This window comes from Balaenoptera acutorostrata, chromosome 19 (genome assembly GCF_949987535.1).
Source record: "Balaenoptera acutorostrata chromosome 19, mBalAcu1.1, whole genome shotgun sequence".
NCBI lineage: Eukaryota > Metazoa > Chordata > Mammalia > Artiodactyla > Balaenopteridae > Balaenoptera > Balaenoptera acutorostrata.
In genome coordinates this window covers 52,258,498-52,272,917 of record NC_080082.1, presented here as the reverse complement: position 1 = coordinate 52,272,917, position 14,420 = coordinate 52,258,498, and the positions used below count along the sequence as shown (strand labels likewise).

Here is a 14,420-nt window from a genome sequence, read left to right as displayed (position 1 = left end):
CACTGGGGTTACGTTTTGGTGCTGGGACTACCAGTGATTTTTGAAAACGTGTTCTTTATACCTTCCTATATTTTCCCAAATTACCTTTAATGAACATGTTTTCAAAATCAGGGGAAAAAAGCAGTAAGTTTTCATTCATTTAATTGATTTCCATTCATTAGATGAATGTTTCCTGAAATCTGACCACGTAATAAAGCAGCAAATGACGTAGCCCCTCTCTGCCCTATGGCTGGAGGGGTAGACGCGTGTGAATTAAGTGCCCTTACCAAATACGCATGTCAGCATAAACGATGCAAAGAAAGGATAAACTGACGGAGGACAGGAACAGGGCGTGGTTGGTCAAGGAAGGCTTCTCAGAAGCAGTGGTGTTTAAGCGCTGAAGGATTCAGAAGTTGACCAGGGAAAGGGGTGGTAGCAGGGGAGGGGTACAGATGAACAGCAAGTGCAAAGACCCTGGAGTGTTTGTTTGAGTCTGGAGTTGCCCTCCATTGCAGGTTTAGGAGGCAGTGACCCGATGCTGCCTGCCATGTAGACGATTAACCCGGTGAGCAGCAGAGTCTAGTCCCGCTGGGAGCTGGGGTAGCCATCCCTGTGAAGCTCAGGAGCGGCCTGACCCAGAACAGGGGTGGTGCTGACATAGAGAAGCAGGTAGACTGGAGAAGATTTGGTTGCTTCCTCACATTGAAGAGGAGCTCCAGGGCATTCAGTCCTAAACGGAGTACCAGGTGGGTACAGGCCAGACCGGGTCAGAGAGATGCAGGTCACCACTCCTGCTCTCACACCCACACTGTTCAGACCAGAGGGGAACAGAGATGAACAAATGAGCCATTACAGGGCAATGTGTTTGGGCTGACAGTCACCTGGTAGGGCTGGATTCAGCTTTAAGAAATCTGACAGTTTTCCAAACAAAAGCCAGTCCCCGCCCTCTTACTAGGTGGGATGTATTTCAAAGTCCTTCCCAGCCAGGCTTCTACAGGTGCTGCTCAGTCGACCCTAAGGCAAGAAGCATCACTCCCAATGGGCGGATGAGGAAACTGGGCACAAAGCGGTTGTGCTTCTTGATAACAAGAACAAGAACTCAGGCCTTCAGCGTGAGAGTACTGTGACCCTCTACCCGGGCCTGCTCCCGTGTTAAGCACGACACTGAATGCTTCATACTCATGGCTGCATGGACATCACTGGTTGCTGGTTGTCAAATCCAAACCCACTCTCCTCTTCTTCCTTGAGAGAAGTCTCAATTTGTTTGGAGCAGCATGATGCCCATCCAAAAAGCTTGCTTTCGCAGGTTCCCTCGCAGCTATGGCTAAATATGTGTCCCATTCTGGCCAACAAGAGGTTAAGCAGAAGTCCACTGGGGATGGGCGAAGGGGTCTTCTGGTAAAGCTACTGCTTTCCCATAAAAAGAAACACACCCTTTGCATCATTCTCCTTCCTGGAATGTGGACACCATATCTGGAGGTGTGGCAGCCATCCTGTAATTGTGAGGCTGAAAGCCACAAACTGAGGACGGCAGCACAAGGATTCAGAAGGAGCCCACTCTCCCAGCCAGTGGCTCTGCCCTGGTCCACCCACACTCCCTTTTCCTTCTCATGTGCAACAGAGACTAGTTGCCTTATTTATGACGCTGCTCCCTGGCTTTCTGTTACTTGTAGCAGAGTACAATCTTGACTGATAGAGGTCCTACCCAGATCCTCATTTTACAGATAAGGAAATGGAAGCCCTTCGAGGGAGCGTCACTAGCCCAAGGTCACATAGAGCCCAGAAGAGATGAGGCTGGAATGTGAGCCTGTATTCCTAACCACTACATAGTAGCTCCTTGAATCTTACTGAAGAATACTAGCTTTGGAGAAAACTTGGCTTCAATTCACTTCTCCATTTAGTAGTTTGTTTGCCCATCTCCCCCTCACTGGAAGCATGTGCTCCCTTCGCTCTGCTTGCTCTCTGCCACCTAGAACAGCGCTGGGCTGGTGGCGGTGCTCAAACCAACCCCCACCCCCCCACCCCCCCGCCAAAAGAGCAATGACCGAATGCATGGGAAAATGGAGTGACTCTTCTGGAAAATGGGAACGCCACCACTGGCTTCATAGGAGGCTGTGAGGGTTCAGTGAGGGATGAATGGAAAGCACAGGGCATGGTGTTCAGTTAGTGCCCAATAACTGGTTCCACTATTACCATCACAGGGGTATAATGTGGATCTCCTCTTCCAAAGACCTCTCCTCGTGACCAAAAGGGTTCATCATCTCTAGAGGATTCTTTTTTAAAACTTGGATGCAAAAATGATTTCTCTACGCAAACTAGCTATAACTCACAGGCCAAATACCCCCAGGATTCCCCACGAATTCCCAACTGCTCTGTAACCAGACCAGCCTCCTCACCTCCCAGCCTTGGCTTTGGCCTTGTAGTCTGCTTGCAGTAACTGCTGTGTACACCAATCCTTCCTCTTCCTTTGGCCAGTTCCCAAGCCACCTCCTGGGTGAGGCCTTCTCTGATTTCCCCAGCCCATCTGGCACTGCCCCTCAGGAAAGCTACTGGGGCCCCGTCTGGCCCATCCGCTGCCTGATGTGGTGTCTGGAAAGGCCAACTGCCTGGCACGCCTGTTGGGTGCTGTGTGTGCATGCATCAGCCCCCCACAAGAGCAGCTCCTGTGGTCTTGGGGTCTGTATCGACTCTCCCAGGAGTGCTGGCACCTTGAGGACATGTTCAAGTCCATCTAATGAACAGGAGAATGAAGAATCACGCTGCCTAATGTTTATATGGGGCCTATTATGTGCCCGGCATTGTTCTAAGCACTTTATGTGTATTAGCTCATTTGATCGGCACAACAATCCCTTTTTTTAAAAAAATATTTATTTATTTACTTATTTAATTCATTTTGGCTGCGCCGGGTCTTAGTTGTGGCATGCGGACTCTTAGTTGCGGCATGCATGCGGGATCTAGCTCCCCGACCACGGATTGAAGCCGGGCCCCCTGCATTGGGAGCACGGAGTCTTACCCACTGGACCACCAGGTAAGTCCTGGCACAACAATCCTTTGAGAGTGGTACTATTATCAACCCTACTTTACACATGAGGAAACTGAGGCATAGAGTGAGGTAATCTGCCCAAGGTCACACTGTTGGTTAATGGCAAAGCTGGGTTCAGATCCTGCAGACTGACTCCAGAGTCCACGCTCTTAACCTCTAGGCTCTCTTCCCTCGTTGTATGAATAAATGTACAAATGTCCACAGCATGAAGAGAGCCGCCTGGGGCCAGGCTTGGGTGGAAGGCAAAGCTCACTATTTTCCCCCTAAGCCAGAACAAACACTCTCAACCAGTCTCACCACATTCCAACCCCCTTCTTCTTTGCTAACCTGCCAATATTGAGGCTGAAAAGCCAGACGCTCACTTTTCCAGCTGAGAAGTCTGCTAGAAGGTACAAATGCTTCCTCATAAAAGAGCAGTACACCATGGTCCTAGCTGGCTCCCTGCTTTCTGCCTCATGGCTGTGAGAGGATGTGTTACCTGGAGCCCCAGCAACCATCTTGCAACCATGAGGAAAGGTCAAGATGATTTCAGGAGCATGCACTTGGGGCCCTGACATGTGCAGCTGTGGAACCAATCCCAGAACTGCCTTTTCTCTGGACTTTCTAGCTGAATAAGCCACTGTGAGTTGAGTTTGTGTTACTTATATACCAGCTTGAGATATAAAATATTTAGAATCCCATATGGCACAGGCAACAGGCAATCAGAACAGGTGGTGGCTGGTGAACATCAGCCTTGCTTGTATCTCATTACTTGAATGGGAGCTCCTTGAGGGTTGGGATCAATGCCAATGTTGTGCACTGTTGTGTCTCAGCACCAGCACAGTGCCTGGCACAGCGGGCACACAGGCAACATTTGGTGAATGATCCTGAATGATGTCTCTGGAGAACATATACTGTGTTGGGAGCACAGGCGCTACAGTCTGAGTGCCAACTACACTACCTTCCAGCTCCAAACAGGGCACTTCATCTCTCTGAGCTTTAGTTTACTCATCCGTGAGGCTTCCGGAGGAAACATCAATATCCATACGTGTGGAGCACTTAGCACAGGACCTGGTGTGATGCCAGGGATGCATGGTAGCTTCTATCAGCCTCTTTTATCCTCTCAGTTTCCTTGCCTGGCAAATGGCTACCGTGATCTGTCTCTGCTCTAATGAGATAAAATCTGAAAAAGTACAGCATAAAGCGTCCTGCAAGCAAATGTTAATTCTCATCTTTGACTTAGTGCAGTGTGGCAGTTAAGAGCACGGATTCTGAACTCAGGCTGCCTGGGTTTGAATCCCAGTTCTGCCGTGTGACCTTGGGCAAGTCACTTAACCTCTTTGTGCCTCAGTTATCTCATCTGTAAAATGGAAATAACAAAAGTACTTCTCTCACAGGGTTGACGTGAAGATTAAGCGAGTTAATATATATAGCTCTGAGGGCAGCGCCTGGCACAGGTAACCACCAAGAAGTGTTAGCTGCTATTACCACTACTGGTATATGGATTCCTGGTACACCACTTCCTAGATGTATGACCTTGGGCAAGTTACTTAACCCTCTGCCTTTCTCCTAAGACGGGGCTACTAGTAATACCTCCTTCATAGGATTATTATGAGAATTAAATAAGTTAATCCATGTGAAGTGTCACGTACTTGAAACCAGGCCTGCTTATAAGAAGGGCACAGTGGATGTTAGCGATCCTCATCATTTCTGACTGGGGGCTCTCTTGTGTGACTGACCTCCTACACTTGCATTTAACCCTCACATTGCTGTTTAACTTCCTTGTCTGCAGATCTGGCGCGACCCCTCCTCCCAAAGCCTCCCCACCTCCAGGAAACCATCAGCTCCAGGAGGGCGCGCGGCACACCCTGCCCCTCCCACAAGCCCGGTGCCCAGCTGGGTGCGCAGCTGCCCGCTAAATGTCCGCTGGCGTTGCTCAGTGGTATGACACTCCTCTGGCCTCTCTCCTGGCCCAGGACACAGGCGCCTCGTGCAGGGGCTCCCTGAGAACACCACATCATCCATAACTCTCCCATCAAGAGGAGCCACTCTGCCTGCGGGCACAGAGTGTCCTCAGGAGGGCCTTCCTTACGTCAGGGCACACAATCCTCTGACCCGGAACAAAAGGAAGTGTCTGCTCTGAGCGTGGGATGGAGAAGCTTGGAGAGGATTCCTCCAGCAAAGGAAGAACCCGTAACCATGGGCAAACAGCCTGGAGCCTCCCAAGGGAGGCCTGTCCCAGGCAGCAGTGACCAGCAGGCAATGACCACAGAGCTGCCGCAGCTTTCCCAGGCAAACAAGGGACCACAGTGTCTGAGATGGTGCTTATCCCTAAGCAACGTGCCCCTGTCCAGGTCATTTAGATCCTCTGGCTTTCTCATCTATAAAATGGGGTCAGGGACTTCCCTGGTTGTCCAGTGGTTAAGACTCCACGCTACCACTCCAGGGGACTCAGGTTCGATCCCTGGTCGGGAAACTAAGATCCCGCATGCCACACGGCGTGGCCAATAAATAAATAAATGAATAAAATGGGATAAACTTCCCTGATTGACCCATTGCCTGACCTGCTCCGGATCATAGGGAACTACATTTCCCAGGATTCTGGCTAGGTTCCGCCAATGGGGGTCAATGGCAGAAACCTGGATGGTGGAGGAGGTGAGAAGCCAGGATGGTTCTCCCTCTTGTCCCTCCACCTTGGACAGCATCTCGGGTAGGACATGCCTCCCCACTCCCCTCAAAGCCCTGGGCGCTGGTAATAACCCCTCCCTCTTGCATCCCTCCAGCTCTGGTTGCTTGCCCCTCTGCCCCTGTTTGGCTTCTCTGCTCCTCCATCTCTAATTTAACCAAATTCTCTATGTTGAATTCCCTCTGCCTGAAACACCTAGAGTGGATTTTGTTTTCCTGACAGATACACCTGCCTTGACTACATTTTAGGAGCACCTGATAATGAAAGAAGATACACTTGGAAAGTGAAGAGCACCACACAAAGCAAGGATTATCTTATGGAAACGCCTTCCTCTCTTCCATAATGTACAGGCGCGTTGAGGGTGTGGAGTTTAAAATGCCCCAAATGAAATGATACAATGTTTGAGATTTGCTTCAAAATAATCCAGAGACAGGGGGATGGATGAAGCGAGCTTGATTGTGTGATGAAAACTGTGGGATTTGGAGACAGGCTCTGTACACTCTTCTTACTACCTCTGTACATGTTTGAAATTTTCCATTAATCAAAACCAACACATAGGGCTTCCCTGGTGGTGCAGTGGTTAAGAATCTGCCTGCCAATGCAGGGGACACAGGTTCAAGCCCTGGTCTGGGAAGATCCCACATGCAGTGGAGCAACTAAGTCTATGTGCCACAACTACTGAGCCTGCACTCTAGAGCCTGTGTGCCACAACTACTGAAGCCTGTGCGCCTAAAGCCCGTGCTCCGCAACAAGAGAAGCACCGCAACGAGAAGCCTGCGCACTGCAGCAAAGAGTAGCCCCCACTCACCGCAACTAGAGAAATCCGCGTGCAGCAACGAAGACCCAACACAGCCAAAAATATAAATAAATAAATAAATTTATTAAAAAAAAAAAAAAAAACCCAACACATACGGGCTTCCCTGGTGGTGCAGTGGTTAAGAACCTGCCTGCCAATGCAGGGGACACGGGTTCGAGCCCTGGTCTGGGAAGATCCCACATGCCGCGGAGCAATTAAGCCCATGTGCCACAACTATTGAGCTTGTGCTCTAGAGCCTGCGAGACACAACTACTGAGCTCGTATGCCACAACTACTGAAGCCCACAGGCCTAGAGCCCGTGCTCCGCAACAAGAGAAGACACTGCAATGAGAAGCCCGCATACCGCAATGAGAAGCCCACGCACCGCAATGAAGAGTAGCCCCCGCTCGCCGCCAACTAGAGAAAGCCTGCACACAGCAACGAAGACCCAATGCAGCCAAAAGTAAATAAAATAAGTTTATTAAAAAACAAAACAAAACCCAACACGAAAGGGAAAACCGGTCCCTATTCTGTTGTTGGGGGTACAAACTGGTAGAACCTTTTTTGAAGGCAATTTGTCAATGAGATTAAAACCATGCATGTCTGTGGATCCAGTGATTCCAAAACCAAGAGAAATGCTGGCCCAAGAACCCAAAGCTGCCTGGACAAGGCCCCCCAGCTGCTTGAGACAGAAGAAAATGAAGGCAACCTGAAAGTCCCTCACTAAAGAACTGATTAAATGCATTTTGATAAATCCATATAATACAACCCCAAGCAGCCGCTAAAAAGAATGAGGGCACATCTAACATGCTGATAGGGTAAAATGCCCAAGAGACACCGGTAAGGGACAAACCAAGCCGTGGAGAAACAGTATTATCACATATATACACACATACATACATACATACATATATATAAAAGCATGTGCTATCTGGAGGAAAAAGTCTGATAAATAGTAATAATAATAATATCTACAAATACGAATCTAGCATTTACCATGCACCAGCACTTTATATATGTGTGTGTGTGTGTGTATATATATATATATATATATGTATGTATGTTACATATCACATGTTCAGAAAACCCTATAAGGTAGATACAATTACTGTCTCCATTTTACAGATAAGGAAACTGAGGCACAGAATTGTCAAAGATACATGTTGAAGCCCTAAGCCCCAGTACCTCAGAATGTGACTGTATTTGGAGATAAAGCCAGAGGTAATTACACACACAGAGACACGACCATGTGGAGAGACAGCAACAGGGCGGCTACCAGCAAGCCGAGGCGAGAGGCCTTGGAGGAAACCAACTCTGCTGGCACCTTGATCCTGGACTTCTAGCCTCCAGAACTGGAAAAAAAAAACTGTTGGTTAAACCATCCAGTCTGTGTTTTTTTTGTTATGGCAGCAATACCAAACTAATATAACTAGGTCACACAGCCAGTCGGTGCTGGAACCGGGATTTGAGCCCAGGCCGGCAGGGCTCCAGAGCCCATACGCTTAACAACACGGCCGACACAGCAAACCCTTTACAATGGTTGTTTTATCTCCAGAAAGTGAGACTGGGGGTGGGGTACAGGGAAAGGAGGAGTGAGACTTCGGATTTTTACTTCATAGGCTTTTATAATGTTTTATAATTTCTTAAAATATATCATATTTTTAAAAATTAAAAACCACTTACATGGAAATGAACATATACCACCCAACTCAAATGTGGGAGAAAGGATTATGTCTAGACCTGATCTGTCTTTGACAAGCTTCACTGTCTCTCATGGTTCCTAAGGAGCCACCAGAGAGAAGCCGGAAGTGCCTGCACAGGCAGACATTCTGATGTGAATGAAAAGAAGAAAGGATAAAATATTTGAATCTTTAGAAACCCTTTTTTTTGGCCACACCACGCAGCTTGTGGGATCTTAGCTCCCCGACCAGGAATCGAACCTGGATCCATGGCAGTGAAAGCCTGTGTCCTGACCACTGAGCCGCCATGGAATTCCCCTAGAAACATTGAAACACCCAATAATGATGATGATAGTGATAATAATAATTGCTGATATTTTCATATCATATGTATGCTAGATACTGTCCTAAGTGCTTTTTAAAAAATTTTTGGCTGCGTTGGGTCTTCGTTGCTGCGCGTGGGCTTTCTCTAGTTGCAGCGAGCGGGGGCTATTCTTCATTGCGGTGCGCGGGCTTCTCATTGCAGTGGCTTCTCTTGTTGCAGAGCATGGCCTCTAGGCACGCGGGCTTCAGGAGTTGTGGCAGGTGGGCTTAGTTGCTCCGCGGCATGTGGGATCTTCCCGGACCAGGGCTTGAACCCATGTCCCCTGCACTGGCAGGCGGATTCTTAACCACTGCGCCACCAGGCAAGTCCCTATCCTAAGTGCTTTATATATATTATCTGTTAAGTCCTCAAAATATTTTAGGATATAGATCCTATTACCATTCCTGTTTTGTATTTAAGGAAATTCTGAGGCTCAGAGAGGTTAACTCGCTGGCAGGGTCAGGATTCGAACCTAGGCCATCTGGCTCCAGAATTTGCCTCTCATGACCATGCTCTCCTGCCTCGCCAGCTCTGAAGGGGCCACTCATAGAAAGGGAAGCCTGACTCAGGGTAAGAGGTGCAGGAAGAGGCACGAAGATGCATTCAGCCAGACCAGTAATCAGAGCATTAAAACCCGAGACCCCACTTTATTGGGGTGACACAGATTAGGAAGCAGGATAATGACAGCAAGTGGTGAGGAGCCAATGGGAAGGCTGGACCCTCCTGCCCACTGGGGAGAGCATGGGACAGAGCAGCAGCACGGAGAGCAACCCTGGCCATTCCTGGGGGAAGAGAGAATGCCCGTCTCCAGCCACAATGTGACCCCTGGACATAAACCCCAGGGGTTCAGAAGGACACAGGTATGTGGGTGCTCACTGAAGTACTGGCCGTGGTGGTGTGGAGCTGAGGGTGACTTGAACACCAGGGGACTAGAAATGTGAGGGTGGCAGATGCACATCACATACGACTGTTCAGCAGGCAGACGTAATGCACTGCAGCACGCAGAGCAACGAGATCTCAAAAACACGGCATTTGGTGAAACCCGGAAGAAAAAGGAAGAATAAGAATAAGATATGGAGCCCAAAACCATTTCTGGAAGCAGACTCTTTCCTCAAGCCTCAGTATATATTTTGCAAGGATACGTACCTAGCTACAGACACACCACAATCACCCCAGAGTGGGGGAGGGGATATAAGGAGGGCTAGAGGACGAAGAAGGAAAAAATAACAACAAAAATTTACCCAGTGACAGGGGAAGCAACACACACATTGTTTCCGCCAACAGACAAGTAGTCTGTGGGAGCAGGACTTGACTTGCCCTCCGTTTCTGGGGTTACATGAGGGTGGAAGAAGAGGCAGAAGGCAGAAACGGGACACAAATCACTCCACTTCTTCAAAAGAAAATCTTTGTTCTCAAATGCCACGATCTGTTGGGCCTGACACAATTTGTTAACTTTGCCTCGGTCAGGGACCGAGTCTGGAGGCCTTTCCCAGCTGTGGCAGGCATCTGGTTGTCTACTCAATACCCACTCCCCTCTTCCCCTGGAAGATAGACCCCAACTGGTCAAAGGCAATCAGGACATGGCATTCCTCTGCGGAGTTGACTGGTCTGCTAAGGAGAGCACATGACCTCAGCTGGACCAATCCTAGACTAAAGGGAAGTATTTATAACCCATGAGGGACTGGGCTCTTTTTTTCCTCTCTCTCTCCCGATGTCTGTGGACAAGAAAGCAGGTGGCCCTGTCACTGGCAGCCAGCTTGGGACCAAGAGGCACATATGTATATATAGAGAGAAAGCTCTAGGATGAAGCTTACACTGAGAACCTTGATGGCAGACATCTGAGCTGCTGACCCTACCTCGCCTGCAGCCCACCCACCTCTAGACTTCCAAGACATATTAAATGTCTTTACCGTTGGCCAGATGATGTCAGTGTTTTTGTTACTTGCAACTAAAAGCATCCTAACCGAGAACCACACACGAGGCAACCATTTTTCGACTGTTAAACAGAGGAAAATCGCTGCAAGAGGGAAATGGGGCATCTGAGACACCAACAGGAAGGGATGCTGAATCCCAACGTACAGAGAACATTTACAAGACTCAAGTTGCACGTCCCCTGCCTGCTGGGTCAGCACCACACATGTGATGCTGCAGAAACAGGCAGTGGCGCTGTCCCTGGCACACAAGGGGTCCGGAAACCTTCAGCAGTGGGTTACTTCGTTTCCTTCATTCTTCACAAGAACCCAGTTGCAGCCAGTTTCCTATGTTCTATTTCTCCTGAAAATGGCAGGGGGTTAATCCCCAGCTGGCTGGAGCTGAGGATGAGAGACAGGACAAGGAGCCCAGCCTGGCTCTCCTGCAGCGACTCTGTTCCTGAATCAAAGGTTGGACTTCTGGATGTAGGTACCCTGAGATCTGACTACAGCTGGGCTCTCTGACATAGCACACGGCCTCAGGACTTCAGTGAGGAGACCCCACCAGCTGCGGTGCATCACCACTCCATCGGAATCAAGGGAAAGCCCCAACCGAGAAGAAAGGGGAGTCAAGGAGACCTGCCCTCTGGAGCTGGCCTGCCCTGGTGCCAATGGCCGCTCTGCCACTGTGACCCTGGACAAGTGATTTCATTTGAGCTGCCTCATCTATAAAACAAGAACAGGGACTTCCCTGGTGGTCCGGTGGTTAAGACTCTGCGCTTCTACTGCAGGGGACACAGGTTCGATCCCTGGTTGGGGAAGTTCCGCATGCCGTGCAGTGCGGCCAAAAAGAAAATATTTTTTTAATGAAAAAATTAAAAAGAAAAATAAAATAAGAACAGAAGTACCCATCTCACAGAACTGTTGTATGGATAAAATGAACTAACACGTGCAAAGTGCTTAGCATGGAGCCTGGCACAGAGTAAAAGCTTTAAGAAATGTGAGCTATTTTATTATCATTATGATTTCATGGTATCTATCTAATAAAGTATAATTACATACAGTAACATGTACCTGTTTTAAGTGCACAGTTTGATGAATTTTCACACATGTCTACACCTGTGTAACTCACACCCCAAACAAGACATAGAGGCTGCTGACCACACACATTAACTGAGCGCCTGGCTTCAGGAGTCATCCCTGACCCTCTCCTTCACAGACTGGTCTGCTGAAGACCTACAAGGCTCTCTGGCCAGTTCGTTTTCCTCTGCATTCAGGCCCACTTGCTGTAGGCTCTGTCCTCCAGTTTCCCTGACCCCAATCTCTCAGTGTTGCAGCCACAGTTATCACTTAAAAATGCAGATCTGACCAGGTCCCTCTCCTGCCTGAAACCCTTCCGGGGGCTGACCTCAGGGTGAACCCTAAACCCCTCCCATGGCCTACAGGCCCTATGCTCTGCCCTGCCCTGCCCATCTCCCTCACCTCTGCAGACAGATCCATCTTCCACTTCCCCCTTTCTCTCTCTTCCCATCTCACTGGCAACTTTTTTTAATAGCCATTTTTACTGAGGTAATTGTAAACTCAAGTACACTTGTAAGATATGATACAGAGAGATACTATATACACTTTACCCGGTTTGGCAAATGGTAACTTTTTGCAAAAATGAAGTACAATATCATAACCAGGAAATGGACATTGAAACAATCTACTGATTTTATTCAGATTTCCTGTATTCATTTGCGTGTGTGTCTTCTGTTGTATACCACTTCATCACTTGTGTATGTCTGTGTATCCACTATCACAACCAAGATATGAACAGTTTCATTATCACAAAGATAGATCCCTCATGTTACCTTTTATAATCACACCCACTCCTTCATAACCCCCTATCCCTAACCCCTGACAACCACCAATACGTTCTCCATTTGTATGATTTTGCCATTTAAAAATGTTATATAGGGGCTTCCCTGGTGGTGCAGTGGTTGAGAGTCTGCCTGTCAATGCAGGGTACACGGGTTCGAGCCCTGGTCTGGGAAGATCCCACACGCTGCAGAGCAACTAAGCCCGTGCACCACAACTACTGAGCCTGCACTCTAGAGCCGGCAAGCTGCAACTACTGAGCCCACATGCCACAACTACTGAAGCCCGTTCTCCGCAACAAGAGAAGCCACCGCAATGAGAAGCCCACGCATCGCAACGAAGAGTAGCCCCCGCTCACCTCAACTAGAGAAAGCCCGCGTGCAGCAACGAAGACACAACGCAGCCAAAAATAAATAAATAAATGAATTAAAAAAAAAAAAAGAGTGCAATGGCTGGGTCATATGACAGTTGCACACTTAGTTTTTAAGAAAGTGCCAATCTGTTTTCCAGAGTGGCTGTACCATTTGACATTCCCACCAGCAAAGTATGAGAGATCCAGTTCCTCCACATCCTTTTCACTGGCAACTTTGGATCATTCATTCAACAGATATTTATTGAGCAGCTCCTGTGTGCCAGGTACTAGATGTTGGGTTTACACCACCAAACAAGACACATAATTCATATTATCAAATAGGAGCTTACATCCTAAAGGGTGTAGATAGGCAGTACACAAGTCAACAAACTGAGTAAGTACTAAGAAGAAAATAAACAGTGATGTGATAAGGAGAGTGGGCAGGCAGGCAGCACAGCACAGTGATTATGAAGCCAAACAGCCTGGGTTCAAATCCTGACTCCACCACTTCCCAGCTGTGGGGCTTAGGCAAGTGACCTGACCTATCTGTGCCCTGGTTTCCTCATCTGTTTCCTATGAATACCTACCTCCTAGGGTTGTTGGGAGGATTGAGCAAGATCCTGAGTGCCACGGGGCCAGCCACTCAGGTCTGGATGTGGACTCCACCAGTTTAAAAGTCTCTATAAGAGCCTCTGAATTACCGCATTGCTGAGAAGCCACACTTAAAAAAAGTTTTGTGGGTTTCCCGAGACAGGATGCACCCAAGTGCTCAGAAGGGATACCCCACCCCCCACCCCACAAGGATCAGAGCCCCGCTCTGGGAGCTCTGGGAATGGGCGGCCATGGACACGACAGAAGAAGGGACAGCAAGGCCCTCCACTTACCCAGCAACTGGCAGAGGCCACTCCAGCAGAGGAGACGCCAGGGCAGGATCGGAGGAGCCGCTCAGGGTACCTGGGCCTCTCCATATACCCTGGGAACCTGACACCATTCCCAGGCTGGAGGACTCATCTGAGCCCTTGCTGAGGGGCTGGGGCACAGGGCCTCCCCAAACTCCTGGCCCACCAAATAGCCATTTCCTGTGCAGAGCTGAGGAGACAAAGGTAACCTGGAAACTCTCCTCCCCACCCTGTCCCACCTCTCTCCAGGGCCTGGCCCGCAAGAGGGAACTGAGAGAAGCATATTGGTTGGCACCTTACAAAAGAAACAGGGAAATGGGTGGGGGTGGAGCTATTGGCAGCTCCAGGCCCAGGAGGAAACAAGGCCATCTTTGAGCGGGGCAGGCTGGGGTCCCTTCTCTGAGAGGATGGGATCATGAACCAGTGAGGCCCCGAGCCTTTCTGAGGAAGAGGCGATGCTGCAGTGACCTGTTTTGCAGGCCTCCCAGTGGCCTGGGATGGATCAGCCAGCTGCTTCTTTCCTAAGGATTGATGAGTCTGGAACCAGGGCACCTTCTCCTTATGTAAAGCTCCTTCCAGACCTGCAGACTGACGGCCAGAAGGCAGCACGGCACTTCAAGGTGACGGGGGAGGGCTGGAGTCTCTGACCCTGACCCTGGCTTGCAGCAGTTGGTACAAACTGTTCTGGGGGAGGAGGGAGTCAGGACACCAGGCCTTGAAAGTGCACACAGGAGCTAAAAAGCTAAACCAAACCAAACCAGCATCATGGGTCTCCTAAAACCCTTCAGGGGCCATGGGAAGAAGTCCAAATCATTACGGATGGTTCGCCAGGCCCAGTATGACCCAGGTTGCTGACCTGTCCCCCCATCCCTC

General features: G+C 49.2%; 1 protein-coding gene across 9 annotated transcripts in view; it reads right to left on the bottom strand.

Annotated features, from left to right (window-relative positions):
* Positions 1 to 14,420, bottom strand: part of SIPA1L3 (signal induced proliferation associated 1 like 3) — a 240,868-nt gene that overhangs the window by 114,672 nt on the left and 111,776 nt on the right. The window contains exon 1 of one of the 9 annotated variants that reach the window (XM_057534118.1): positions 7,717 to 7,732. The exons of 7 other annotated variants lie outside the window; for them this stretch is intronic. The gene's annotated coding sequence lies outside the window, so the exon portion shown is untranslated. Of the gene's footprint in view, positions 1 to 7,668; positions 7,685 to 7,716; positions 7,733 to 14,420 lie in introns of those variants that run through there. One more of the 9 variants, XM_057534117.1, reaches the window with a different exon arrangement.